The sequence below is a fragment of the Dermacentor andersoni genome, chromosome 5 (genome assembly GCF_023375885.2).
Source record: "Dermacentor andersoni chromosome 5, qqDerAnde1_hic_scaffold, whole genome shotgun sequence".
Classification (NCBI taxonomy): Eukaryota; Metazoa; Arthropoda; class Arachnida; order Ixodida; family Ixodidae; genus Dermacentor; species Dermacentor andersoni.
In genome coordinates this window covers 157,430,738-157,458,300 of record NC_092818.1, presented here as the reverse complement: position 1 = coordinate 157,458,300, position 27,563 = coordinate 157,430,738, and the positions used below count along the sequence as shown (strand labels likewise).

At 46.2% G+C, this 27,563-nt stretch overlaps 1 protein-coding gene across 2 annotated transcripts in view; it reads left to right on the top strand.

Annotated features, from left to right (window-relative positions):
• Positions 1–27,563, top strand: part of LOC126531446 (thrombospondin type-1 domain-containing protein 7B-like) — an 834,929-nt gene that overhangs the window by 146,786 nt on the left and 660,580 nt on the right. Inside the window, exon 1 of one of the 2 annotated variants that reach the window (XM_055071177.2) lies at positions 21,820–23,010. The exons of the other annotated variant lie outside the window; for it this stretch is intronic. The gene's annotated coding sequence lies outside the window, so the exon portion shown is untranslated. Of the gene's footprint in view, positions 1–21,819; positions 23,011–27,563 lie in introns of those variants that run through there. 2 annotated transcript variants of the gene reach the window in all.

The window sequence follows — 27,563 nt, the reverse complement described above, 5'->3', positions numbered from 1 at the left end:
ACCTAAAGAGACGGAAGAAAGGGATTACAACTTCAATTAGATAATGAAGCAATGGCATCGTTACAGTCCTTGCAGTTGTTTTCGCGCTTCTTTACATTAATTGTTGAATTTTAATTTTCCATTAATAAACGTTTCTGTCGCTTTATCATTATTCGGCCGCAAGGCCAGATCGCCGCGCCAGCCTTCAGATAAGGACAGCGCTCAATGAATAAAAGATACTGGCCAGCTGCACAGCACAGCAAAGCACGCCTACGCGATATTGTCGATATTCAGAATCAGAATCAGAATCCACTTTATTTCCAACACACTAGTTGGGGGCCCCCAGGCAAAAAGCTGTCGCAGACAGCTTGACGGGACCTGGGGGCCTACAGAGAGCAACAGGCCGGGGATTTCACAAATTCGAACAATTGTAAATACATACAATCATAATGAAGAAGAAATAAACTTCCTTCAGACAGATAAAGCATACATGGTGGACACTATGACAGAATGTATAAACACTGCAGGAAATGTAGCAGCCAGGAGAAAAGAGAAAAAAATTCATTGCTTCATCAGGTAGTCACGCACCTCCGATTTAAACGTGCCGAGTGGGGGACTTAATTAAGAGGTTGTATAGTGTTGGTATGCAGTAATCCAGCCTATATCTACCGTAATTTGTACGTGTATGCGGCACTGTCGCGCTTATTTAGTAGTTTGTCAATACTTACAGGAAGACCTGCATAATTTCATCCAGTCCTGCATTCATACGTGAGAGTTCAATGCGAGTGACCTCCGCGCTAAGTTACTGACGCACCAGAGAGAAGTATTACGCGCAACACCGAACCTACAAGTGCGCTCCGCCATGCATACCTTGTTAGGCCGTGGTTCCTGCCCCCAAGGCCAGTTGTCGACACTGAAAATAGCCAGTGATGCCTCGTTTTACGTTAGTGAGCCCGATTTAGCTTTTACGCGTACTTACACCGTAGACGATGCAGTCGTTACAATACCGGGTATCGTATGCCTAAATTAGAGATAGACAAACTTCGGAATGTTCTTACGTCGATTGAAACTTGTACTGAAGTAGAAAAGTTTCTCAGCAAGGCTACCGTCATTCACCTGCGTTGGTTTCGAACGAAAGGCCTGAAATCACGCCTGGCGCGTGATGTCGAGTCGTACTGCTCTGCCATAGGATCTGCGGTATTTCGCAGAATATGTAAATAAGGCTGAAAATAGAATCTGAGGTACGGAGTGTAATCTCAACAAGGGAACCAGTGAGCTTAGGAAAAGAGAATGAAAGACGGGGCCTGCCCGCAATGAGACAAACCCCTTGTGCTGTCGTGGGGCTCGGTGTACTGCTTTCTTCTTTTTAAAGCATACTCTTCACCGAGTTGCCCAACTTGAAATCATCTCCAAGGAACCCAGGATGAAGAATAAGCCTGGCCGCATTCCATGGCCTTGGGCGCTTTTATCTAGTAATCGAAACGTGATGCAATGGAACAGTATACGCGCCACCAGATGTACAAAGAAAACAAGAAAACTAATGCCGACTCCAAACTCATGTTATTGGAAAAAAATAGAATAAGAAACGGCCACTATTATCAATAAACTTAGTTGGTAGTGGGCACTTGTGTGTAGCCTTCTACGTAGTACCATTCTTGCTGCACAGTTACATCATACTTACGTACCCACTTACGCAGGGGACTCGTTTTTTAACGGTTCGTATCTGTTTATATTCTCCTTGCCCTTAGTCATTAGTTCGAACGAAGCCGCTGCCCCACTGTCGCCAGAATTGATGAGGACAGAACGAATAGAATCGGAGGAAAAGGACCTAGAAGATACTGCCACCCTGGGGGTGTATGTTGTATTGTAGTCTGTAATGTATTTTGTAATGTATTTCGTATAGGGAACCAGGGAGCTGCATATTGCCCCTTGTGACAGCGGTGGCACGGCTTTTTGCGAAGCAGTGATGAAGGGCAGAAAAAATAAGAAATTAACTGAATTATTCCAAAACATGGTATCTTATTTTCATTCTGCTCTAGATGAAACTTGCAGCTATTATTATTATTATTATTATTATTATTATTATTATTATTATTTGTTTTGAACACATATACACAGTTAACAGGAAAGGGAAAGCGAGGAGCAGGCTGGCAACTGCCAGCCTGCTCATGCACATTCTTTAAATTTTTATCCGAGAAAGACCATTGCTCCGTCATGTTTATGCGCCTGCCGTCAATAGTATACCGTGTCGCCATAACTGTCCCCAATATAGGTGTGCGATAAACATGCGTCCGCTCGCGTGCACATCAGCGTACGCTCACGCATGAGCCCATGCACGCGTGCATGGCCCTAGGTGTTGAAGTTATTGCATGCAAACGTAAATAGAAATATGCTTAGAGAGAAGTGAACAGAGGCGAATCGACGATGAATACCGGCATAAAAAATAAATTGGTGAGTTTTACGTGCCGTCACCACGATGTGATTACGAAGCATGCCGTAGTGGGTGACGTCGGCTTAATTTTGACCACCTGGCGTTCTTTAACGCTCACTCAATGCACGGTACAGGGCTGGTTTTGCATTTCACTCCCATCGAAATGCGGCCGCCACGGTGAAAATCGGCATTCCTTCTTTACCTGACGCTTTCAGAACTCTGTAAATTTCGCAGTCGCAAATTTACGGAGTTCTGCATACGTCCTATGAATAGCGTTATTTTTTGCATATTGTGACCACGAAATCTTAATTTATGCCACAAAAGTATGTAACTGATGGAGCTGGATCATTTGTATTTCGCGGAGCAGTTTGCTCTACAGGAACGAGATGGCGCTACTGGCGGTTGGCTGCACGTTGCCTCAGCAAATTTGCACACGAATACGAAACCATTACCGCTTCTGCCCTGCTACTGCGCGATCAGTTGTAGGGAAATACAACTTGGTGTTCGCTAAAGCACCATGCTCTATTCATGTTGAAAATTTGGAATGGTAGAGGAAGACATGTGCAGCAATTGGTAGCAAAGATCGAAATATTACGCAATGGAATGAATCTGTGTGGCAAAGTTCACGGACCGCTGCTACATGAGGACTGTCTGTGTTGTCGGTCCTTCCCAATTCGGTGTTTTCCTGGTTAATGAAAATAATCACTCATCCGTCTGCGTTGTGTCGCTAGTGCTCCAAGGAAAGAACTTCAGCCGCGACACGTCGGCAATAGTTAGCCTCACCCGCTAAACACAGACATAAGGAGCAGCGCCGCCTTCTTGCATAGCAAGATTCTCGTTGGTTATCCACACGCATCTACCCCGACTCGTACGGAAACTTACGCCGTCTCTATTATCAACATATCACTGATAAGTGAACGGGCGCGCTCTTGAATGAATGCTCCGAAGAATGGCGATGGCGACTACAACGACAGCGAACGAATGTTCGAAGTTGGATTTTTCATGACGTTCCACAAAGTAACCGAGGAACCAGGAATAGTACGTTTTTAGTACAAGCAATTACAAAGTACAGAAGATCCACGTTCCAAGCCCTGTGCGCAGCAAGAACGGGTCAGTAGCAACTGAGCACACCCGTGAGCAATTAGGCAGAAAATGAAACAATCAAATATAGTTATCGCACCGAAGGACGTCACTGGGTCAGAAGACGAAAAGCCCCTTCTTCAAAATTTTTGCCTAATAAATAACGGAGAGCAAAACACACTCATCCTGATTTAATTCATAAGCGGAAAGCGTGTACAGCTTGAAATACGTTTCTAGCCCCACTTCTAGTATAAGCGCCGTATACGCTGCTCGCGCAGTTTTCACAAAGCGTAATGAGTTGTGGAAGCTTACACTTCCTTTGAAGCTGTGGCGAAGGCTTCGTGTGGTCCACCCAGTCAAGTCTACGATATCCATCGAAACAGTGGTTTCCGGAGCGGCACCGCGCGTCGTCCACGTCCATTGTAAACACAGAGGCAAGGGAGGCGGCTGAGGCAAGCAATGGACGCATCACCGCGTGACCAAACATGGCAGTGTTCACGGGATGGCCACGACAAGGGTCTGTAGGCATATTTACGACCCGATGTTTCAACGTAGCAGCACACTTTCGTAACCTTCCTCTTTATGCCCTCATTCTACTCGTTAAACATAAATGGATGGACACAGATTTCAGGACAATATAGCGCGAAACGAGATTACCTTACAAAGAAGATGCATTCAGCCGTAAACACCATTGGACGGACAGGGCCTCGATATGGGGCAGGGCAAGGAAGCTGCCGTTTGGACTGAGATAACTGTTATTTCTACGGTGTAAGTTCGGCAATTAAGACGCCGTTTAACGTGTGCTAACAGAGGGAAATTGATCAATCGAGGCTGTCGCCACCGGGCGCGGTACTGCGCATGCGCTCGATGGAATGATTGTTCTCTGTCAATAGCTAAGATGCAGTAGAAGTAAGCTCTCACCCAGTCTCCTCCACAAAATAAAGAAAGCGCTAAGGCTAGTGCATGGCGTAAAGAATTACTGTGCTGATACGACCAATGCCCGAGACTGAGCTCACCCCGGGGTCGTTTGCAGTTGTTAGAATCAAACTTTGCGTAGTGCCACATTGTGCAGTCTGCTTTGTAATCTCAGTTGGCTGCAACTGTCAACACTGTCGACGGCTCACAGAGCGTCACAAAGTAAGACGTAACGTAAGGCGTGAAGTAACGCGTAACGGTCGTCAAGCCCACTTATTAGGCATTCCCACATGCTTTGGCGTTCGCGTAAATTCAAGTACTTTTGAACATTTGTCAGTGCATAGCCACCGTTCTTTCTATTTTGCTACCTTTCCCTAACTTCCTCTTATCGACTCTGTCCTCCCGTGATTCGAAGTGTCTTAGGTGTATCACTTCATTTTACGCTTTCTAGTATTTATCAGCACCGTCACCAGAGTTATATCAAGGTCTCTTCCTTGAGTATAGTGGAAACAGCCGAGCCGCTCATATACGCGCATTAGGATAGCGTACATGCTACAGCGAAAGCGTAAAAACGTGTCTACACTAGATCGCGCAAAACTCTGATTATAAACTCTTTTGTTGTGAATATCGGTAGAACATGAACCTACAAGTCCAGTTTAAGATGCCGACTGCGACAGCAGTTACTGTTCTCTGCTACCCGCCCAACGCTCACTTCTGTGTTATTTCTTCGTGCGAACATCCTTTATATTTAACGCTTAAAGAGGCTGCAGAACGGCCGCAGAAGAATGCGACGGTGCTTGTATTAGTCAAGGGCCATTGGGAATCAATCTTGGCTGGTGGAGGTAAATACGGTAACCGTGACTGCCCACAACTAAAAATCTGGATCGCCTAAACTGGACTAGCATAGAACTGGTCGTATTTTGTGTTCAAACAGTTATTTCCGTTCAAGAGGGTTGGCAGACTACTCATACTTAAGCAAGCATACATAGCTCTGTTTGCCTCCAGATGCGGGGTGGCCTCTGGGGTTTGCAGTTGTGTTTGCGCGATATGAAGATGACAGGCACAAATTTTACTTATTCTACGTCCATTGCTTTCCGTTATACTGCCAAATGTCTTCAGTAACAGCGGGTCGTCGCGTGAAACAGGCTGCTGAATCCTGCGGTTTTGAAATTGCAGTGTTTAGCTCTGGAAATTTGCGTTGACGAAAAGCAAGAAGTAAGAAAAAAAGAACACGAGAAAGGTAAGAAACAAATTCGGCAGCCATTCCGTTCTGCGAAGGTGTATGACCTGTGAAACTGTGTAGGTGGTATAGTGTACAACAAAGAGATGCATAACTATTTTGGTGTTTAATATTTCTGTGGCAATGAAGGAAAAGCTACGGAGCCGAAGCACGCACAAGTGAGAGCGCTTCTGAAACGAGTCCCGTGTTTTCATCCACGTTAGTTTAAGCTGGGGAAGAGAAAGCATAAACGCCTTATTAGCAACAGTTAAATAAGATAAAACGCACCACTGAACGTGAAAGTTCACTTATTTTGAGGCGTTTCCCTTCCGCGTCTGCACAAGTGCGAAACCGTCCCACGTGAAGCTGCGTCGATTCGGCGTCTGTTCCAAGCAACCAAAAGCACTGTCAAACGCTGGCGGACTCCTTGACGTCATAACACGTGTGCAGCAGCCACGTGCCTGTAGCTTTTTCTTCGTTGCCACACAAAGTTGTCCGCGAGTATAGTTCACGGGCTAATCGCGGACTATGGATGACGGAAATGCACTAGCCATATACAGCTTCGCTGTAAAAATATACGGACAGAGAATGTGAATAGCGATTGAAATGTAGATTCCTCTCCTTCCCTCTGCCCACCTGGGGCCCCGTTTTCACCACACGATGTCAACATTAAGATACCTTTATATAAGGAAACAATAAAAGAAAATAGACTGATAGAAAGCCCGCCCTCACAAGTTTCGATGCCCTGAAGGGATAAAAGCTTCCAAATGTAAAGCCCGAACCATTTCTCCTTTCAAAGCGTTTATTTTAGTAAGCCTTCGCTCGATTCCGAAGGAGGGGCGTACAACGAAGGTTCCCTAAAAGAACAAAACACACACTTAAGCGCCTACTTACGCAAGTGCCTAATTACGCAAGAACTTCACTACAAGCCTCTTGTCTCCTTCACGCAGAAATTATTTCAGAAACTATCCCTATCTTTTTCAAGCATGCTTAGGCTTTCTTATAAGTTTCATTGCACAACTACATCGACGAAGATGAAGCACTTGAAAATCTCGTCGCGTAATTAAGCATATCGCGTGATCGTACCTGTCAGGTCTCCACTAGAACAATGATGAAGACAATTCTGGCATTATTTAATTAGAAGTTTGAGTTAAATGCTATAACTAGCAGCTGGAAAGTAGATCATGAGTTCTCCTGTACATGTATACCGGGTGTATCAGCGAACACTTTCAAATATTTTTAAAGGTTGCATATGGCGTATAGCACAACTCTAGCCCCTGAGCTGGTCTACTCGAAGCCGTGGACATTACTTGCAAAAATAAATAAATAAAATGCATAATCAACTAATTAAAAATATCTAATTCACTTTTTAACTATGTCTATGTTACCTAATGTCCATGTTGCAATTTACAAATTCTAGCCCTGGAGTTCTCAAAGCGGACTCACTTGGAACGAACTCTCAGGGTGACACCAGTCTCTAGACAATAATTCCCGAACTTCGCGGAGAAATGCATTGGCGTTCCACTTACTTCCTTAACAAAACGTCGTTTATGCATTCATGTATTTCTCTGCAAAGTTAGGGAATTAATATCTCCCAACTGGTGTCACCCTCAGAATTCGTTCCAAGTGGATCCGCCTTGCAAAATTTATGGCTAGAATTTGTAAATTGCAAGATGGACCATAAAGTAATTAGGTAGAAAGTTAATTAGTGATTTTTGTTATTATACGATTATGCATTTTAACTTCTTGTGGCCCGCCTCTCCGAGTAGACCACCTCGTGAAATGGAATTGCGCTATCTGCCACAGGTAACCTTTAGGAATTTTAGAAAGTGTTCACTGAAACACCCTGTAGATACATGGCAGCAATGACGCAATATTGAAGCGGCATCTTTTTTCTTCTTTTTTCTCATACTCGTGTCGTGTGCCTTGGTAAAATTTAGGTACTTTACTTACAAAAAAAAAAAAAAACCTTTGCACGCCTAACTAAACTTGAGGATGCTTTTAGCCGCCTTATGTGTCGGTTAGTTGCCATTTGTTTTTATTTAGCGAGGCTTTTGCTCTGTTTATTGCTTTGAATTTGCAACGCCAAGTAGTGGTTAATAGGGCCCTCCAGTTCTGACGACGCGCTCGTCCCACTGTGTCGCTCGCTGAAACCCTTCTTTAAGAGAGAGATAATAAAAGAACACGAAAGCTAACGAATTCTAAACGAATCGCATCCGACATCTGAACTTGAAAGAGCTTCGATACACACATACGTAGTTCAGTTTCAGTGTTTCACACAAAATCTTTTGAACTCGGAGAGCACTCCCGCCGATCTCATGATTACGCGAAAGTATACCGCATAAGCTACGCCGTCCAGAGGGGCACCTGTTTGCAAGCGCAGGCTTACCTTGATGGAGGCGAGGCCCCGTGCGGGCTGTATTTCGGATCGGAAGCATAGCCACCGTGTCTCCTACCGCCGGGTCTAATACGACCAAATGGAACGGGCAGCCATCATTCGACTCGTCACTGGCCTAATCCGAACACGAACGGCTTGATTGCTTGTGTCTCGCAGTGCGGCGGGAGAGATTTCACTAATGACGTCGTCTCCGCGCGCGAGTCGCGTTGTCCCAAGTTCTGCCATCTTTCACCTGGCCTCTAATCAGGCGACACAAGGGCGTCTACATTTGGAGCACTTCAACCTCGAAGGGAACTTGAGTTCGGCGCTGGAGCGCATGAGCCAGCTTTTCCTGTCGAAATTCATAGGCACGGAGCAAGTAAGCAGCCTGCGGAGGTTGTATTGATAAGCGGGTGCGCAACATCGGTCCTTTTCGAAATGCTTCAAGCTGTCCTTTCCAATTCGGTAATCTGTGCATGTTCTGTAAGTGAGCATAGATCCTCCCTGCAGGGTCTTGGCAACCACAATTCTTAAAGGCAACAAACCTGTACGAACTACTTTAGCCTTGGTGTTCACTGTGGTGCACGGGATCGTGTGCAGTGATCATGACTGGCTATGACCGTGTGCAGCTGCTGCGTCTCTTTCTATCCATTTTCTTTTTATCCGTTTGCCTCTTCTCTCCCCCCTCCCGTGGGCTCGAAAAGAAACTTTCGCTTTAAAAAGTGAGGTAGCCTTGTACTTGCACGTCCACTAAAGCGCTACTGGACTTTTTTAATTCCGGCTATGGTGTTAGACTTAGTGCTAAGCACGAGGTCGCGGGATCGAATCCCGGCCGCGGCGGCCGCATTTCGATGGGGGCGAAATGCGAGAACACCGGCGTACTTATATTTATGTGCACGTTAAAGCAGCGCAGGTGGTCCAAATTTCAGGAGTGCCCCACTACGGCGTGCCTCATAATCAGATCGTAGTTTTGGCACGCAAAACTCTATAATTGAATAATAACTTTTTTAGGCCCACTGGGCAAAATGACCGCCTGTGACTATGCCAGTGAAAGTAATTTATTGGGATACCTGAGAAAACGGCGAGTCTACGGTGAAACAAAGGGTAAGAAATTGGTAAAGAACTGTGACCTCAGATCAAGATGTGATATGACTGCTCCAAGAGAGTGCTTTACCAATAAAGCGAAGGTTTCTATCGCCCCGCGGCATTTGGCGCGGTTGATCGGTTTTCGGTTTTTCATATGACAGGCACACGAGCCACGCTCCAGGACCGACAATTTAGTGCTAGTGAGCACGCTTCTGTTTTACGTGACAAAAGAATACGTCTCAACATAAACGCCTACTCCCTTGGATCGGGGAATCCGCGATAAAACCGATTTTCTTCTCCACCAGTGAATATAGCTTCAAATTGAAGACTGCAGTCCAAACTTGTCATTAGCACCTTGTGATTGAACTTGTCGATTGTAGTTTTGTTCGTTTGAATTACGAGTCATTTTTTTTCGGTTAGCCTATGATTCATGTACGCTTGCCCACGGGTGCACATAGTTCACCTGATACATATCTCTAAAGCACGCACGCCTCTTAATTGAATAGGGCGTGATATCTGAAGTTTTTTTTTGTTTTGTTTTATATTTAAGCTACTCCCTTCCTGAGCGATTGGCTATGTGCACCTGGTTTATGTCAAAGGCTCCGCGACCGTTCTCTGCCAGTCCCCAAGAATAGTTATGTGCCACTGTGTCACAAGGTGTATAAGCTTCAAATGCATTCAGTTATGTGTGTTTTTCTGCATGCTTCTATATGCAGACACCTCTCGTCACCACTTCCTCCTCGACAAGCATGATGCATCGCCTTCGTCCTCTTGATATTGCGTCGTCGACGCCTCGCACTGTGCATGTGCCAGTTTCAGTTAAACGCTTCACTGAAGATTCGTTTCACACAGATTCCAACATGATCGTTGGATCGGCATAATTTTTCATTAAAATAAATCTTTTTTTTCCCTACCCCCAGATATCGCAAATGTGTCATTGCCACAAACGGGCCCGTACTGTCGCTGCCCATCGCAGCAAATGACACGCCGAGGGTGCCGCTTGTTGGCACTCAAAAAAAGTTAACCCATTCCTTTTAGGGAATGCTACGGAGAGCAGCTGCGATGAGTCGCCGTCCGCGGCTCCAGCAGCGCGGGGAGCCTAAACAATGACCGCTATGTAGCAGTGGGCGGGCAACCACTAAACCATAGTGTTGTGCAGTAGACCACTTGTCTTGCTGTGTACTTACTGGAATTTACTGGAATTTACTTACCGACATTTACATCCGCTAAAAAACGTACGGATTTTGACATTGAACTTGAGCGACTTCGAACGATTCGCAGAAGAGCCGAGAGGCGATACAGGCGCACGAAGTCAATTCATGACCTTAGAGTCGCTCGACGTATACAGAAGAAAATCCAACGTCGTATGGACAGGTTGGAGGAACAACGGTGGAAGACGTTCTGCGAATCACTTGACCCCCGCAAGCCACTGTCTATCATATGGAGGACGGTGCGCGGCCTTGGCTCGTCTCCACAGCAACGACACCCATTCTCAGCCCTAGCCCTCCATCAAGGCCGCTCACAGGTCGATATAGCCGAAGATTTCTGTGTGAAGATTGCGGGCAGTGTGGTCACCATCAATAGGGAAATTCTGGGTGAGGTTCCTGCCACACGCTTCCCAGAATTGAATGTGTCCTTCTCACTTGAGGAATTGGACGCTGCTCTGGCCTCATGCAGGCGCTCATCGTCACCAGGACCAGACGGCATCACCTACGCTGCTTTATGCCACCTAGGTGAAGATGGCCGAAGCAGACTGCTGGAATGTTATAACCAGTCATGAAATGATGGCGTCGTTCCTGAGCGGTGGAAGTCCAGCCGCTTGATACCACTCCTGAAGTCTGGAAAGTCGCCACTTGACCTAGCGTCCTACCGACCCATTGCGCTGTCCAGCTGTGTTGGGAAGGCCATGGAAAGAATGATTCTCACCCGCCTAGAATGGTTTCTTGAGCGCCACAACGTATACCCCGATGCCATGGCTGGTTTTAGAAGAGGCCGTTCCTCTATAGACAACGTCATCGACCTAGTCTCGTCTGTACAACAGGAAAAACACCACAAGCGTATATAGGTTGCACTATTCCTCGACGTGAAAAGCGCCTATGATAATGTAACGCATGAAGCCATCCTTGATGCCCTGGAATATAATGGAATAGGTGGACGCATGTTTCGGTGGATTCGGAGCTATCTATTCAAAAGATCATTCTTTGTGCACAGTGCAGATGGCCGAACTGCTGACCATTACACTTACCGTGGCGTCCCTCAGGGTGGGGTTCTTAGCCCCACTTTGTTCAACCTTGCAATCCTGGGCCTTGCCGACGTTCTACCACATACAGTAAACGTTTCCATATATGCTGACGACATATGCATATGGGCCTCGGCAGTTACACGTCTCCAGGTGCGTGCACGGCTCCAAAAAGCAGTGACCCTAACATCATCGTACCTGCGTGCGCAAGGCCTCAGCATTTCGACCGAGAAGTGCGCCTTAGTCGCCTTTATCCACAAGCCCATGACCTGGTACCCCATTTCTATTCACCACCAACCAATTTCCTACGCAAAAACTCACCGATTCCTAGGCGTTATTATAGACAGAGACCTTTCATGGAGCCCCTACATCACATATTTGAAGAAGAGGCTTACTTCTATCTCCCATATACTAAGGTTTCTTGCCGGTAGAACGTGGGGCACATCCGTGGCATCCATGCTTCAACTATACAGGACGCTCTTCCTAGGATACTTGCGATACAGCACACCAGTGCTGTCCAATGCTAACAAAACTAACATCCACGTCCTACAGAGCATTCAAGGCCAAGCCCTTCGAACATGTCTGGGGCTACCTCGTATTGCTTCAACCGTGGCAACAATTGCCACCGCGAGAGACCACCCAATAAGGACCTATATAGATATCGACGCACTCCGGGTGCATGTTCGCCATATATCCAGATTCCCTGACCACCATCTCGCTCGCTTGCCTGAGAAAAGACCCAGGGCAGCGTTCTCCAGATCAATTGCGGCTAACCGGCACTCTTTGTCTTTGAGGCACTCACCCGCAACAAGAACGCCATCCCCTATGTGGTGCTTGAAGAAGCCTCCTGTGTACCTTGCTGTTCCAGGAATAGTGAAGAAAGCTAGCCTGACCACCGCGGCTCTCAAGCAGATCACATTGGAACTTCTGCATTGTTCATACGCTAACCGAATTCATGTTTACACGGATGGTTCTGTTTCGGAACATTCTACGGGCGCCGTTGTTCTACCATCTCAATCGGTCGTCATCAAGTTTAAGACATCACACGTAACGACATCTACAGGCTCTGAACTGGCCGCTCTTCGCGCTGCTGTCGAATACATTGAAAAAGAACCGCCCAACAAATGGGCAATATTTTGTGACTCGAAAGCAGCCCTCCAGAGCTTGCGAAGTTTACGACGTGGCAATTATGAACAGCTGGTGTCACAAATCAACGAAACCTGCCATTGCGCTTCTGAAAGAGGACATGATATCATATTTCAGTGGCTGCCGGGACGTTGTGGCATCGTTGGTAATCACCTCGCCGATGACGCTGCGCGACGTGCCCAGGCTGGCTCACCGACACTCCTTATACCTTTATCCAGAGTCGACGCTGCAAGAGAGCTTCGCAGTCTCGCTCGTACAATCACGTTAGGTTGCTGGCATACACCACAGAACTCTAAGTGTCGTTTACACAGCCTCGACCCATCACTGAAACTTACATTACCAGCGAACCTTCCGCGACGTGACGCAACACTGCTGTGTCGGCTGTGGGTAGGAGTAGCATTCACCAACTCCTACAGCTATCGTATTGGAATGGCGGATTCACCAATGTGCGCTAAGTGCAAGTGTGAAGAGATCATAAGTCACCTTCTGTGCCACTGTTCTCGCTTCGATAATCAACGCGAGACTCTCCAGTGTGCCTTAAATAGACTGGATGACAGGCCATTTACGGAAGCCAAGATCTTGGGAGCCTGGCCTCACAGTTCATTGGCCCAGAAAGCAGTTCGAGCGCTTTTTCGCTACCTAAGGGCAACAGACTTGAGTGCCCGACTATAGACATCCTACACCTAAGTTCTCTCTCTCCCTCTTTCACTCCCCATTCCCTTCCCCACGTGTAGGGTAGCAAACTGGACTCAGTCTGGTTAACCTCCCTGTCTTTCCGTCTTCCCTTCTCTCCCTCTCTCTGCTGGAATAAAGAGATACTAGCCGCAAGCTAGTCGAATTTAAGGTTACCTAATTAAAACAGGGGCAAATAAAGCCATATCGAAGGTCATAACTGTACATTTGGCTAAATACAGTTTTGCTACAGGCGCAGTTTTTATTGACTTCTACAGCAGACTTTCGTATGCATTGTAACATATGTCTTCTGATGACATGGCGAAACCTGGCCTGCCTGGGCTTGCCTGCTTCAAGTCGAACGGGTAGCCCTTTCTAACCCTTTTTCCCCTTTCGCGGGAAGTGAATGGTTTTGTAGACGTTCACTACGCTTCATCGCACCTCGGCTGCAATACTCGGATGTTAACTCGGCGTTTTTCTTGAGATTGGCTCTTGATATAGAGAAATGAAGGCCTAGCGTATGGTCACACAGAGGGAGCTATGATTTCACTGGAACGTAACGGTTGCACCATATGTCACTATTACCGGAAGAAAACTGCAATTCATGCTGTGCGGTTACGGATGTGGTGGTTACGGTGGGCAGGCAGGTGCTTGTGCGTTTGTTATGTTTAATGATGGAAATAGATATGTGTTCACAAGTTGTTTAAACCTCACTTTAATACCACACAAAATAAACAAAAATAAACATAATCCAGCCACAACGTCGGAATAACATATATTCACATTGTAAAATCTAGGCAAAGAAACAGCAGACAAGTGTTTCACATTAATAGTGCATAAGCAAGATGGTTTCACGTACATGATAGTCGAACTTGTCATGTTAATAGACTTTGCACTTCCGGTATCGCTTTGCAGGAAATTCTTCTAATACCTGGAAAATGCGGAACCTCCCACGACATCTCTCATTCGTGCCGACTCAATAAAGGTGCCTTCCCTATTTTCAATATAAATTCTCTCTTCCGAGCCAGTGCCTGCGATTCGTGAAAACAGGGCACTTGGAAGGGGGGGGGGGGGGGGGGGCGTAACGTCATACACTTTATTCTTGTTCCACGAGCCTGAAGCCAGACTCAAAGAGGCTTTTTCAGGAAGCTGAATTGGAACTCACGAACTTTGAAACGAAAGTTTCGAAGAAGCACCGCGAATATTTCAGCGTGGATTTTCGTTTCTTATTCTCTCTTGATATCCTTGCCAAGCACTCGCGAGGTCACAGATGCCGCATGAAATGCAGTCATTCAGGTCCTGTCCTGTTTTTCGCGACAAGGGAAGAGAGCGACGGGAAACTGTCGTGGATATTTGGATTGCCAAGCGAGGGCACACGCTATAAACTTGAAACTCTTACTTATGCTCTCTTTTCCGCCTCTCTACATCATCAAAATAAAGAGAAAGAAAGACATGAAAAATAAACAAATATTAGAACAAAATTAGAAACGTTCTTTATGATGCAGAGGAATGTAAAAAGGAACCATAATTTGCATATGAAACTTACACTTCACTTCTTTCGAATTTTCGAGAGAACTAATCGAGGTAGTACATCAGGCTTCTAATCTGAACGCCGTCAGTTCGAATCCTCCTCCAGTAAACTACATCTCCCTCCAGGTTTGAAATTGTGCCTGAAACCGACAAAAAAAAAAAAAGAAAATCCAGAGCAACTGGGCTGTACTAGCCCAGGTGCAACCAAATTAGGAAGGCTCCCTAAGCTTCAACAATGACACTGCCGCACCAGAACAAGAATTGGCCTCTCTGGTGCAGTATTCGGCCTCTGCCTCCCTGATGACTCCCACAATTAACCCATGGCCCTCAGTCCCCAGTGGCTGCGAAGCAACTGAGCAAGGTGGCGGTCTCACCTGCGACGCGGCAGTGGTTGCTAAGGATCTTTGGACCCAGAGAGGCCGCCACTGCCACTGAACCTGGTAACGTTTGACACACGAACCCCCTCGAGTGAAGCTAGCTTAGCAGCCCTCTTTGAGGAATTATGAGGCATTGCGTGGGATATTATTAGCCGTAGCGAGGTTATAAGAACTGGGGGGGATTATACAGTGCTGACTAACGGCCACGTGCTCTGCTACAGAGGACATCCAGATAAGAGACAATGCGGGGTAGGATTCCCAATCTATAAGGTCGTACCGGGCAACCTTGTCGATCTCGACAGTTATAGTGAGAGGGTAACAGCAGTCGTAATAAAGCTGAATAAGAGGTGCAGAATAAAGGTAGTACAAGCCTATGCTCCATCCTCCAGTCACAATGATGAAGAAACAGAATAGTTTTGTGAAGATGTTGAATTAGTGTTGAGAAAAGTACAAACTCTATATACTGTAGTCATGTGTGACTTGAATGTAAAAGTAGGGAAAAAGCAGGCTGGTGAACAAGCAGTTGGCAACTATGGCATCGATTCTAGGAACGCTAGAGGAGAGCTGCTAGTAGAATTCGCGGAAAGGAATAAGCTGCGAATAATGAACACCTTATTCAGGAAGCATAGCAACAGGAAGTGGACCTGGAAAAGCCCTAATGGAGAAAAAATAAAATAAATAGATTCCATATATATATATACTCTCTACCGATTTCAGTATAGTGCAGAATGTCGAAGTGTTAAGTGGGGTAAAGTGCAGCCATCATAGGTTAGTGAGGCCTAGGATTTCCTCCAATATGAAGACAGAAAGAGTAAAATTAACGAAGAAGAAACAGGCCAACCTAGACGCACTAAGGGTAAAAGCAGACCAATTCAGGCTGGCGCTTGCAGACAAATATACTGCTTTAAAGCGGAGAAATGACGATTTCGTAGAGGCAATGAATGAAAGCGTAACTAGGCTGGCTTCAGAAGCAGCAATTGGAGTGGGAGTAAGGCACCAAGGCAGCCAGTAGGTAAGCTGTCCCAAGTAATAAAGAACCTAATAAAGAAACGACGAAGTATGAAAGTGTCCAACACAAGAGATCTGATAGAATTCGCGGAACAGTCAAAACTGATCAACAAGGCGAAAGTAAAGGATATTCGAAATTATAACATGAGAAAGACTGACGAAGCAGTAAAATGTCGACGCAGCATGACATCAGTGATAAGAAAACTTGGCATAGGACAAGTAGTATTCAGTAGAGATACCAGCAATCATGGAGGCATTACGTGATCAAGGAGTGCAGGAGGCATACGTGAATATCTTGGAAAATATCTACAAAGATTCTACAGCCATCTTGGTTCTCCACAAGAGAACTAGAAAGATACCTATAAAGAAAGGGGTTAGGCAAGGATACACGATCTCTCCAATGCTATTCACTGGCATGCTTATAAGTATTCAAGCTGTTAAACTGGAAAGGCTTAGGAATGAGGATCAACGGCTAATATCTCAGCAACTTTCGGTATGCCGATGAGATTGTCCTGTTCAGCAACAGTGGGGACCAAGTACAACAGATGATTGAGAACCTTAACAGAGAAAGTATAAGAGCGGGGTTGAAGATTATTTGGCAGAACACAAAAATAATGATCAATTGCCTGGCAAGGAAACAAGGGTTTAAGATCGCCAGTCAGCCTCTACTGTTTGTGAAGGAGTACGTTTACCTAGGGCATTTACAGGAGACCCTGATCATGAGAAGGAAGTGCACAGCAGAATAAAAATGTGTTGGAGTGCATACGATATTGTCAGCTCCTGACTGGAACCTAACTATTATCACTGAGAAGGAACATGTACAGTCAGTGCAATTGACCGTTTGCAGTAACCAGTTTGACAATTTCATTAACCATCTATTAGCTACCTTGTCAAGATCGTTTAAGTGGTCACCGGTAAAAAAAATACTTGTGTCGCCTGCATGAATATGATGTCAGGAGTTGGCGATGAATGCACTATGTAATTTATATAGATAATGAAAAATAGTGGTCCTAGAATACAGCCGGGTGGTATTTCATGTCTTATTATCTGCAAGTGGGAACTATAAACGTTCAAGCAAGTAAACTGCACCCTGCCAGATAAATAACTACGTATTAGATTTAGTCCTATGCCTCGGACCACGTAATGAGGGAGTTTATGAAACGAAATAGTATGCTTGATGGAATCGAACGTCTTTTTTAAATTCGAAAATTATCCAAGGGTGTAGTGGTTATTATCAATAATATTAGCAATTTTTTTCTAGACTATCCAGCAGTGGGGGGGGGGGGGGGGGGGGGCTATTTCTAAACCAAATTGTTGCCTTACGAGGATTTGACAATCATCGAGGAACTTGAAGTAGTAACTTAGCGCGATAAAGGTGGACAAGGAGTGGCGCTTGTCCTTGTCCACCTTTCATGTTTCAGTGTTTTTTTTCGCGCTTAGTTACTAATTCAATTATGGACGACCAACTAGTCCAACAATCAACTCTTCTGGAATTCATTTCTCGTACATTGGGCAATTTCTTTTCTGTGTATTTTTAGCGCTTGTCCTAGTACACCTTTCATGTTGCCGTCCTTTTATCGCGCTAAGTTACTACTTACTTAGTTACTACTAAGTTATCACTAAGTAGCCCAACGATCAACTCTTCTAGAAATCGGTGAACTTGATTAGTCGGGATTGTAAAGTGTACTCTAAATGTTTCGAAAATAAAGGGAGCACGGATGTAGGCTGGTAGTTGCTCAAGTCGTTGTGAGAACCACCTTTGTTCTCACAACTGCTACCTTGACGGCTTCCTTAAAACTTCTTTCTGGGCGAGTTGGTGCATACTTGGCATAAAAAATTGTAACATCGCGAACGCATGCAACCACAAAGTAACAAGGACGAGACACAAGCGCTTGTGTCTCGTCCTTGTTACTTTGTGGTTGCATGTGTTTGCGCTGTTACAATTTTTTTGACGGCTTCCGTATGCCTTCTGGAAAAGTACCCGTGGCGAAAGATTCATTACGGATTTGCTGAAATGACCCGCATAACAATTCATAAACACGTATTATTGGTTCAGCCTTAATGTGCTCATAACCATATACTGCGGCTGTCACATGTAGCGCGGCATAAATCTAATACATTACATATAGATTCTATTGAAGTGAGGACATTTTGCCTTTGCTCAAGACAGTGATTGAGGGAGAGGGAATTATCACTTCAACGCTGACGCGGGCTTCCTGAAATCGTGGGCTCTAGCCTGTTAACCTTTGCGCAGCGTAACAAGCACAAGGAAGAAAGAAGAATCATGAAGGATTATAGTAAGACACAAAAATGGGAACCACTTAGAGCACGACAACAACAGCACAGAGGTGGCATAGAGAGCATCCCGAGTGCGGGGCTGGAACTGCCCGATCAGCAGCATTGGATCCAACCCACATCCATCTCAACTCGAGCTGGGAAACCGCTGCGTTGTCCCTAGGCAGCGCTGTAGCCACCGCGCGGTCTGCTCGGTTTCCACTCAGAGGCGCTGATGTGGAGGCGGTCGGGAACACGTAACGAGGTTTTCGATCCACTCCGAGTACAGCTCTTACCGGTACCACCGAGGTTATACGCTGAGCCGCTAGTTATGGTCCGCGAGATGGGCATCTAAATATTACACGAGGGCGCGCTCCCTTTACCGCCATGCTTGCGAGCAAGCTGTGCATTTGGATGATTCCCAACGCGGTATCAGAACGTTTGTCTCGCATGCCGCCTCTCTTTTCATGCGGTGGCCGCATGCCTGGAATGCCTCTCGAGGTGTGAAGCGATGAAACTCGGACGACAGCTTTGATTTCTTTGGCTTCTGCTTGTACCCGAGTGAAACTGCCTAATCTTGTACTATGCCAGAAACACCAGTTTAGTCGAGCATATATCCCAGAGTGTGAGATGTTGCACACCTCTTGTTGAGCGCTTTCACTAACGATGACGCTTTCCGCCGCGTGTTTTATTTGGTATGAATGGGCTGTCAAAAACAATTTTTGTTTCGTCACGCTTAAAAAAAAAAAGCTTAAATAAGAAACTGTCCGTGCATATTGCAGTGGCGCATAAGACGACCTATATAGATAACTAAACTATTTAATGCAGCTGCTAAAGGTTGTAGTACACGCAAAAAGTATATTTTGACGTACATGCCGAAAATAATTCCTGCGGTTTTGTCGCACTGTGGTGACTTTGTTCGCATTTTTTCCTCTTGCTTTTCTTGTTTCAAGACTGGAGGAGCTCACAGAACGTAGCGAATTCTTTTCAATCCTACAAGCGTAAACTATCAGGCGAGTGTTCTTCAAACCGTTTCTTCTTGCACTCGAAGCAGAATGCCTAAAATGGGATACTGCTGATGTCGCAAGCACAAGCAACTATTGCTCTGCATATTTCCTGCATTAAGGCAGTTTTTCATGGGCACAGCGGTTAAAAGTTCGAAACCAGGTGAGCTTGTATCCATGTGGCCGTCCTTTCCGTCACACCACTAGCGGCAGCAGTCGTAGCCGCTTTCTTTTCTTCTTTTATTAAATGTGCATAAAGAGATGTTGGCGTCTCGTAGAGGTGCCGGCAACTCTTCTGACCCAATATGCAAAAAAAAGAACAAAAGAAACAAATACGAGAAGAACAAAGCCATAGGGACACAAGGAGGAGGAGGGAAAGAGATAAGTAGAAGGCAGGGAGGTTAACCAGAATAATGTCCGGTTGGCTACCCTACACCGGGGGAATGGGGAAGGGGAAACAAAGATAACAGGGAGAGAGAGAGGAGGGAAGGAAAGAGTAGTTCGTAAGTCAGACACAAGCCTAAATGCAGTTCATGCGAGTCATGAAATAAATAGATGAATAAAGAACAACTAGCTACTACCACAATACACCACAATATACAAGAACATACAAGAACACATATGTGAAATTAGGGGCTCTTTGTAGCCACAAATGTAGCGAACATCCATGTACATGTGTGAATGTGTTTTTAAGAAAGTAATAAATCAACGTCTTCCAAGTGATTTCAATATATCAATTAATTTCCAGATATTCTAGTTTGTTTCTAGCAATGCGCGCTCAGCCCGTGCGTCTGCTCTGCCGTATGTTTCTACTGGTCATGTCTATGTGGACGGGCCGCCTCATCACACTCGTTGTAAGGCCAGTGAAAATAAAGGATTCCAGACCACCACCGCTGGTGCTCGAAGCCCAGCCACAATGCGCAGTTACGACGCAAACTCGTTTGCCACTAAGCTATAGCCCAACAATCTCGCTTCAGATCACGCTTCAGTAGATTACAATAGCTGAATAGATACAACGTTGCCGCGTTCACGATATGATAAAAACGACAGAAGAACTGTAGTGTGAAGCGATAGTGAACAAATTTAAAGCACAACTTCAATAAAGCCTGACCATCACTGTACATGTAATTAGCAGGTCGGACCACCCAAAAGAAATGCATCTATTTCTTTTTGGCACCATAAGGTAATCACTGCCTTTTTTTGCCGATAACATGCTTTAGGGCAGGTATAAATTCTCGCGTCACTTAATACTGCGCAGAAACTGTGGCATCCTTCGTGGGCTGTGACCTTTAGCACACTCGACCACCCTAAGCGACAGCTGTGACTAGAGTTCGACGCAACAAACTGGCGATGTGGGACGTTGTAATAGTTAGGATCGGGCATGTCAAAAGGGGTAGGTGGCCCATGCCGGCGTCCGACTCATCCACGCTAAGGACGTTGTTGAGGGGAGCAACGTGTTCTCATCGAGAACGAGGAGTACTGGGTTTATTTACAATATCTGGATGAGGAGTGGAGAAGGTTACATCTCATCAGTCCAGCATAATTCGTGTGAAGCCCACAGAGGAGCCGAAAACGGCTGCTTAAAACCCCATCTGACCTCCCTAGATCCCTAGGCCAGGGAAACTGCCGCCCAACCTTCGTCCTATCGGAGCGTCCAAAGTTGTCGTAGGGCCCGGTTTGAGGGCGAGGGTTCGCATACTCACTCCCACACCTTTGTTCACTGAACACACAGAAAGGTGGGGGCTTCGTAGACAGGGGTTGTCACGCTTGACTCAAGCTGGCGCGTCTTGATTCTTGAGATGACCCCGCAGTTAGCAGGGGCGTTTGTCAAACGACCGTGGCGGTTACCGGAGCCCGTGAGGAAACGCCGTAGAACACCCTTTTCCACTAGTTTTCTTGCTCTCATTGGTCCGTGAAGGTGACAGTGAGCCAGCTAACAATACTCGCTCCACCAAATGTGTCTCACATCGCTGGCGCCGGTAGTCTGTCAGTGGGCGACGCATTGTCAGCTTCAAGAAGCGATTTGTCGCAGGAGAGAAACCCGCTGGCCGATCATAACAGCGTGTACGGTACACGACTGCTCGCAGGGTTAAGAATAAGCCCGTACAAACCCGTCAGTGTGTGCTTCAATTTAAGTACATTCAGTTCGATAGAGTACCGATTATGCCGTCCTGACGCAGGGACAGGGTCACCGAAGTTCCTATATCGACAAATATCAAGGCGAACGTTGAACGATGGAGCGTCCACTTGCAGGGTGCCAGCACGTAGGTGGTGTGCACTTAGCGCCAGATGATAGCTCCTGAAGGCGTTCCGAAATCAACAAGCAGGTTCAGATAAAAAAACAGCCGGCTGTTGGAACATATTCTTTTCTGGCTCTTCTACTTTCCACACTGAGGTGTTTTAAACGCCGCCACGATATATTGTAAGCACGCGGATAGCGTTCAATAATGACCGCAATGCAGACATATCTTGCTGATATGCTCAAGTGCTACGCATATACCCGACACTTTGAGTGCAATGCTGGCATCTTTCGTGAAGGGGAACGCTTCATGTCATTTCGTGTACGCCAAATAAGCCTCGCAAATATCGCTGAAACAAAAATTGGTACGGTTCCTTCGAAGAGTAGGCCCGTGCAGTCGACGGCAGCAATTTAGCGCATCTTTTTTTTTTTTTTTTGTCGCACCTGTGTTTCACTTGTCATGATGCGTACCTTCTCTCATCCTTAACCCTTTTACTGCCTCCTTTCTCCATTTCCCAATTTCACCAACAGAGGGTAACAAACCGGTTGTTCCCCCACTGGTTAGCCTCCCTGCCTTTCCCTTTGTTCATCTCCCTCTCCGTTTTTTCTGGCGGCTCCCGTCAGAAGCGGCACCGCGCATCACGGACACAGCGCCGCAAGCCGCCGCCGTTCGATGGGGTTCTCGCCGCCGCCGCCGCCCACACAGGACGCCGACATCCCCTAGCGCGCATCGACGACGACGCGCTCCTACGCCGCTGCAGCGCACGCTTACACCCACCGCTGCTCGCCGGATCTCTCAGCGTGGCATCGCAGCTGGCGGTACACTTCAAAGACGCCACTTCAAAGAGCCAGTGCCGCAACTTTTACTGCAAAGTCACGAAAACAGGTCCCCTATGCTAGCCTGGAATGCTTAGGCAACTTCTCAGCGGCTCTCATCGCTCCTGCTGAAAGTGGAGTGAAACAAAAATCGACATTGTAATTTATGGATGCCACTGTGACAAATGCACCCATAAAAAAAATTACCGCTCAGTTCTTACCTTTCGTGTGACAGGAAGAAATGTGCGCACATTAGTGCTGTGCAGGTGTGTCAAGAGAAACCGACGGAGCTAAGCAATGCTCGAACCAATTTCGCAACCCGATGTGGGACGCTTCCTCGATAATCGCTGAAAGTGTTGGCCCTCGCCTGTGCGTGAGAGTCACAGCGACGTCTTCACTTCGCATCGGAACCAAAAAGCTTCACTTCTTCTAAACGTACAGCTTCACGCTTCACCGGCGTGGATAAGAGTTTGCCTCGCACAACTCCCTGCTTTCACGGCACGAAAGTTCGTGTTGTTGGACCGACTGGAACAGTGACAGCACAGAGGATGGCTCGTTTTCGTCTCGTCGATCCTGTGAGGGTTCGCTGAACGCTGGAGTTGGAGGCTGTCAGCCAAGGTATTGTGACGTAATTTTTTCTTCTGGTACGCTTCAAAGATGTCCTTGTTGTATACAGCTCGGAGTGTTGCCACTCCGGTAAAAACAGAATGGAAATGATGTTGCGTGGAGATATACACAGGCAGTTCTACTGTTGTTGCCACCAGTGGACGTGTTGTTTTATACGAAGCTCTATGTAGTCAACTGTAAGTCTAAAGAAAGTAGATGAACACTAATACGTGCTTTTTATTGTATTTTCTTCCCCTGATACTCTCTTGCCCCAAAGCCGCTCTTAGAACTATTTTTCTGTTTTGCATTCCCTGTAAATTTATCTACTTATGTTGCCACGCCCGCAAGTATAAGGAGCGTAGTTCAAATTCAGGAAGACCAGCGCTTGGAGAGGATAAACTTTATGCAAAAGGGCAACACGAGCGTAGGTAGCTCCTCCGCTCTGCAGAGGTTGCTCACCTTTGTCCAGGAGTCCAGCGGCCTTAGATGCACTTCTCGCTCAGTTGACCAGGTCGAGCTGGTGAGTCGAGTGGGAGCTGGACAGCGCTGCCTCCCACTGCCATGTGGTGGGATGTGTCATGGATGCAAGGTCTGGTGCGCTTGCGCAAGCCCGTACCATGTGGTAAATCGTTGCGCATTGATCGCAGTGTGGGAATTTATAGGAATACAGTGCAGGGTGTATGGCGTGGTAGAGACTCAAGTGTGAATACGCGTTTGTTTGGAGTTTCCGCCATGTTACGGCTTCCTCATACTCTAGAGCATTACGAGGCGCTCGCAGCGCTTACATGAAGTACACAGAGAAGAACGTATTTCGTTTAAGCGCCGGCCCTCCTGAATTTTAACTTTGCTACACCAATCGGCCCGAGTTTCCACTCTACTGATTAAAGAATATGTTTGAGAGCGGTAAACAAAGCGTGGCGCGTCGTCTTTCCTTTTTCCTTTTTGAAGTTGCTTCTCGTAGAAAACTTGGCTAGGAAGGCTTTTAGACGCAAGTGTTGTTCAAATTCAAATACTGAGTCAGTGTAGTCTTAGCACTCGCGATCGCTCCTCCTAGTGTAAGTTCCGACATGCTGGTCTCTACTTGGGCACTTCATTATAGTTTCATACCACCTGCTTCGACAGAATAAAAAAAAGGACGCCACATCGTCTTCCAGCCGGCATTGTGCGTTGTAGCACTTCAGGTAGCCGACGTGTATCTCCGCGTTTGTTGTGCTTGGCACAGAGCAGGGGCATAGCTACAGGTTCTGCTTCAACGCGGGATGCTGAGTTGTCATATGTCGAGCTCAGAAAGTGGCCACGAAATTCTAAAAAGCAACGCAGCCACAGTCAGCATAGATTCAACTACAGGTGCAAGTTCAACAAAGTTCAACATAGGTCTGCGCTTCAAATATACTCATCCACTGATGAATAGGCAGATGCATAATTTATTAAGTGCCACAATGTAAGTATAATCAAGTATCAATATATGTAGGCGTGGCTGTGTGTGCGCATGCGCACAAACGCGTGTTTGTGCGTGTGGACATGTGATAGATGATTGAATTACTAGTTGTCAATTTGTCACGAAAGGGTTGCGTCGTTCTCTTTCTGCAGGACGGAACGTCGCACTCGTTTCCGCTTCAGTGGAAATTTCCCCTCGCCACACTGAGGGCGCGCCAGTGTACGTGAACCCCCATGTTCTGAACTTAGGTGCTTCTACGTATGAAAGCTCCGCTATCACGTGATACATGCCTTCATGGCATTGCCTCGTCAATGTTGACGAGTCAGTGCGGCTTCTATATTGCGAAAAGAAGATCCATGTGTGCAGAAAATGTAATAATATTAACACTTTTATAATCGCACTCTAATGCTCCCACCCGTATCAGCTGCAGTGTGAATGTAGCCTACTCGAAGAAAATTCTGTGCGTCTAAGATAATTTCCGTCTAGTGGGTAAAAGAAAAGAGTGACTTCACGGTCTACAGAAGAGAAGTCTTCTGCACGTGGACTTTGGGAATGTAGTGCTCCCGTAAAGGTCCGAAGTTATTAGGAAGAGGGTTCTGCGCCTGTCGATTGCCTTTTGTTAAACGTTCATACAAAACCCAGGAGGAACAGCCACAGGCCAAGAACACTAGGCTGACTCCGCTTACGGCATCACCACCACCGCCACCACTGGAGAAGCAATAAACTTGACGAAAGTTAACCAAAGCTAGCAAACCTATTCACAGTACACGGTTGCCAGGCGTTACAAATTACGTGCCAACAGTCGCTGTCAGTAAGTCGAACAGCGAAGGGCGAGCAAAGGTATGAGAGATCGTTCATTCGAAGCACGTGTTGAACGGATAAGATTAGCTTTTCATGTTCAAGAAAGAATGCATTAGCAGCATAAAGAAGAATAGAAGTGCCAGAAGAGAAACAAGCTTGCTCTTTTAAAAAAGTTTTGATTTATAAAAGCAGGCAGAAATAGCCCAGGACTGCATTGCAGAACACTCGTAGCAGCGTCGGGGAAACTACATATAGACAGTAATCGTTCGATGAAAATTTCAAAAGCAACAAAACTTTTTTGTTGAAGAGAAATGAGAGTGCCAAATCAACCGATAAGTAGCTGGGCCGAACAAAGGAGATGAGCAGGTCGAGAGGAGCCGTTGTATCTGGAGAGAGAAACGCGAGATATAGAGAGGAAATCGCCGATGGGAGAACTGTGAACACTCGGTAAGCTCTTGTCGGGCCTTGTAATATTTTACTGGCCGCGAACGGCAGACAATCTGGAGCGCGCCGCGCATGGCCTTCCGTTCATCCGGTAGCGGGATCACTGCTCCTGTTGCCGGAAAATACGGGCACGTGGGGAAATTGCCGACGGTACGCGAAGACGAGTGGGAAATAGGAAATGAGGAGTGTTCGATCGCTACAGGAGAAGGATGGAAACGACGCTGGGTAAGATATATTCGGTATATGAGTTATATTATGGAAGGAATGCATTGGAGAAAAATAAGTTTAAACAAAATTGAGAAGGAAGCAGACGGTCCAGTTTCGTACCGGCGTTGAATTACGTTTCATTATGTACATGCTGCAATGTTTTTATATTCTGTAGCATTGAGCTGAGTATTCCAGAACGTTATGTGTGGTGAGCAGTAAGCGCTGCCTTACATGAGAATACAGATAGAGCAGACTTGTTAAAGCGTGGCTGGAGAGTATGCTTGAATCGGAAAAGGCTATCACCTTGATAGCATCTAAACAGGTCCTCTTTAGGGGGATAGCAAGACAGGAAATGGTGACAACATTGAACAGTGCGCAAGTTAGAGTTTGTAGCGAACTCCAGGTTATATATTGCACTTACAGCTACGTTGTCGCAAGGAAGAAACAAAGACGAAGAATAACCAGGAAAAAAAACTGTTCGGAAAGGACACTCGAACCAATTCTAATGCAACTCTCTCAGACGGTGCTCACAATAGTAGCGTCGTGAAAGCTTGCGCAATGTTCCCGCTCCATTTTCGGTGCGATTTGAGGCCGAATATAAACGAGAATGGGCATCTATTTGAAGGACAAAGAAAGAAAAGAAAACAGAACCAAATGGGCGCAGCGGAAAGCATCTGGAGGTCACGCCTGCCTGAGTTCAGTGCTAAAAAAAAGAAATCACTGCAATGCAGTTCCTTTCAGGGTTCTATAAAGCGCGGACAGTGACAGCGGCACACTGGAAACCATTTCCGCGAGGTTTTGGTGCTCGGGCTACCTACACTACTGGAGGCGCACGGCGGCACACCGACGCAGAGGCGAACCCACGTAGTGTTGATTCCCTGGCCTCCAACGAAAATGGTGGCTCTGAGGCAATCATGGAACGACAAAGAACGATCCAGCGAGCTTTGGCATTTTTCTGAAGAGAGTGCGTTCACCACTTTTCGAGGCTGCTGGAACGAGGAACTGTATTTATGTGCTTGTCGACGGCCGGGCACGTTTAGAATGTGGAGGCGGAAGGTGGTGATGCTTGGCACGCGGGTGTATTGGTCCGTCGGTGATGTGCCGTTCTCGAAACGTAAACTGGCCTGCCGTGTGAATTGCGGCAGAATGGGTTTCGAGTCACCTTATTGTACTGCCACAACGTTTCACGGTTAAACAGGCAATTGTATGAGAAAATATTTGTAGGATAGGGTGGATTTCATTTCATTTCATTTATTTATTGTATCCTCAAGGACTGTCAAGGCTTTACAGAGGGGAATGGGTAACAGGTAATATGAGCAAATACATGAGAAGCACTATACAACATAATAAGTATAATTTCACAAATAATTCGCTAGGAGAACGTTGAGGAGGGAAAAAAATGTTATTACAAAAAATACAGGTTGTACAGGTACATGAAATCGCCATCTAGTAAGTAATGTTGCCTAAGGCATCACGAAACAAGGAATTATCGCTGATGGATACAATGTTTGCGGGAAGGTGGTTCCACTCTAGTGACATCTGAGAATGAATGACCGGGAAATATATTTGTGCTGCAAGAAGGAACGTGAACCTTTTAAGAAGGATCGATGCGACGGAATACATAGCGGGGAATATGAATGAATACATCATGCAGTGTTGTATGGTGAAATATTTT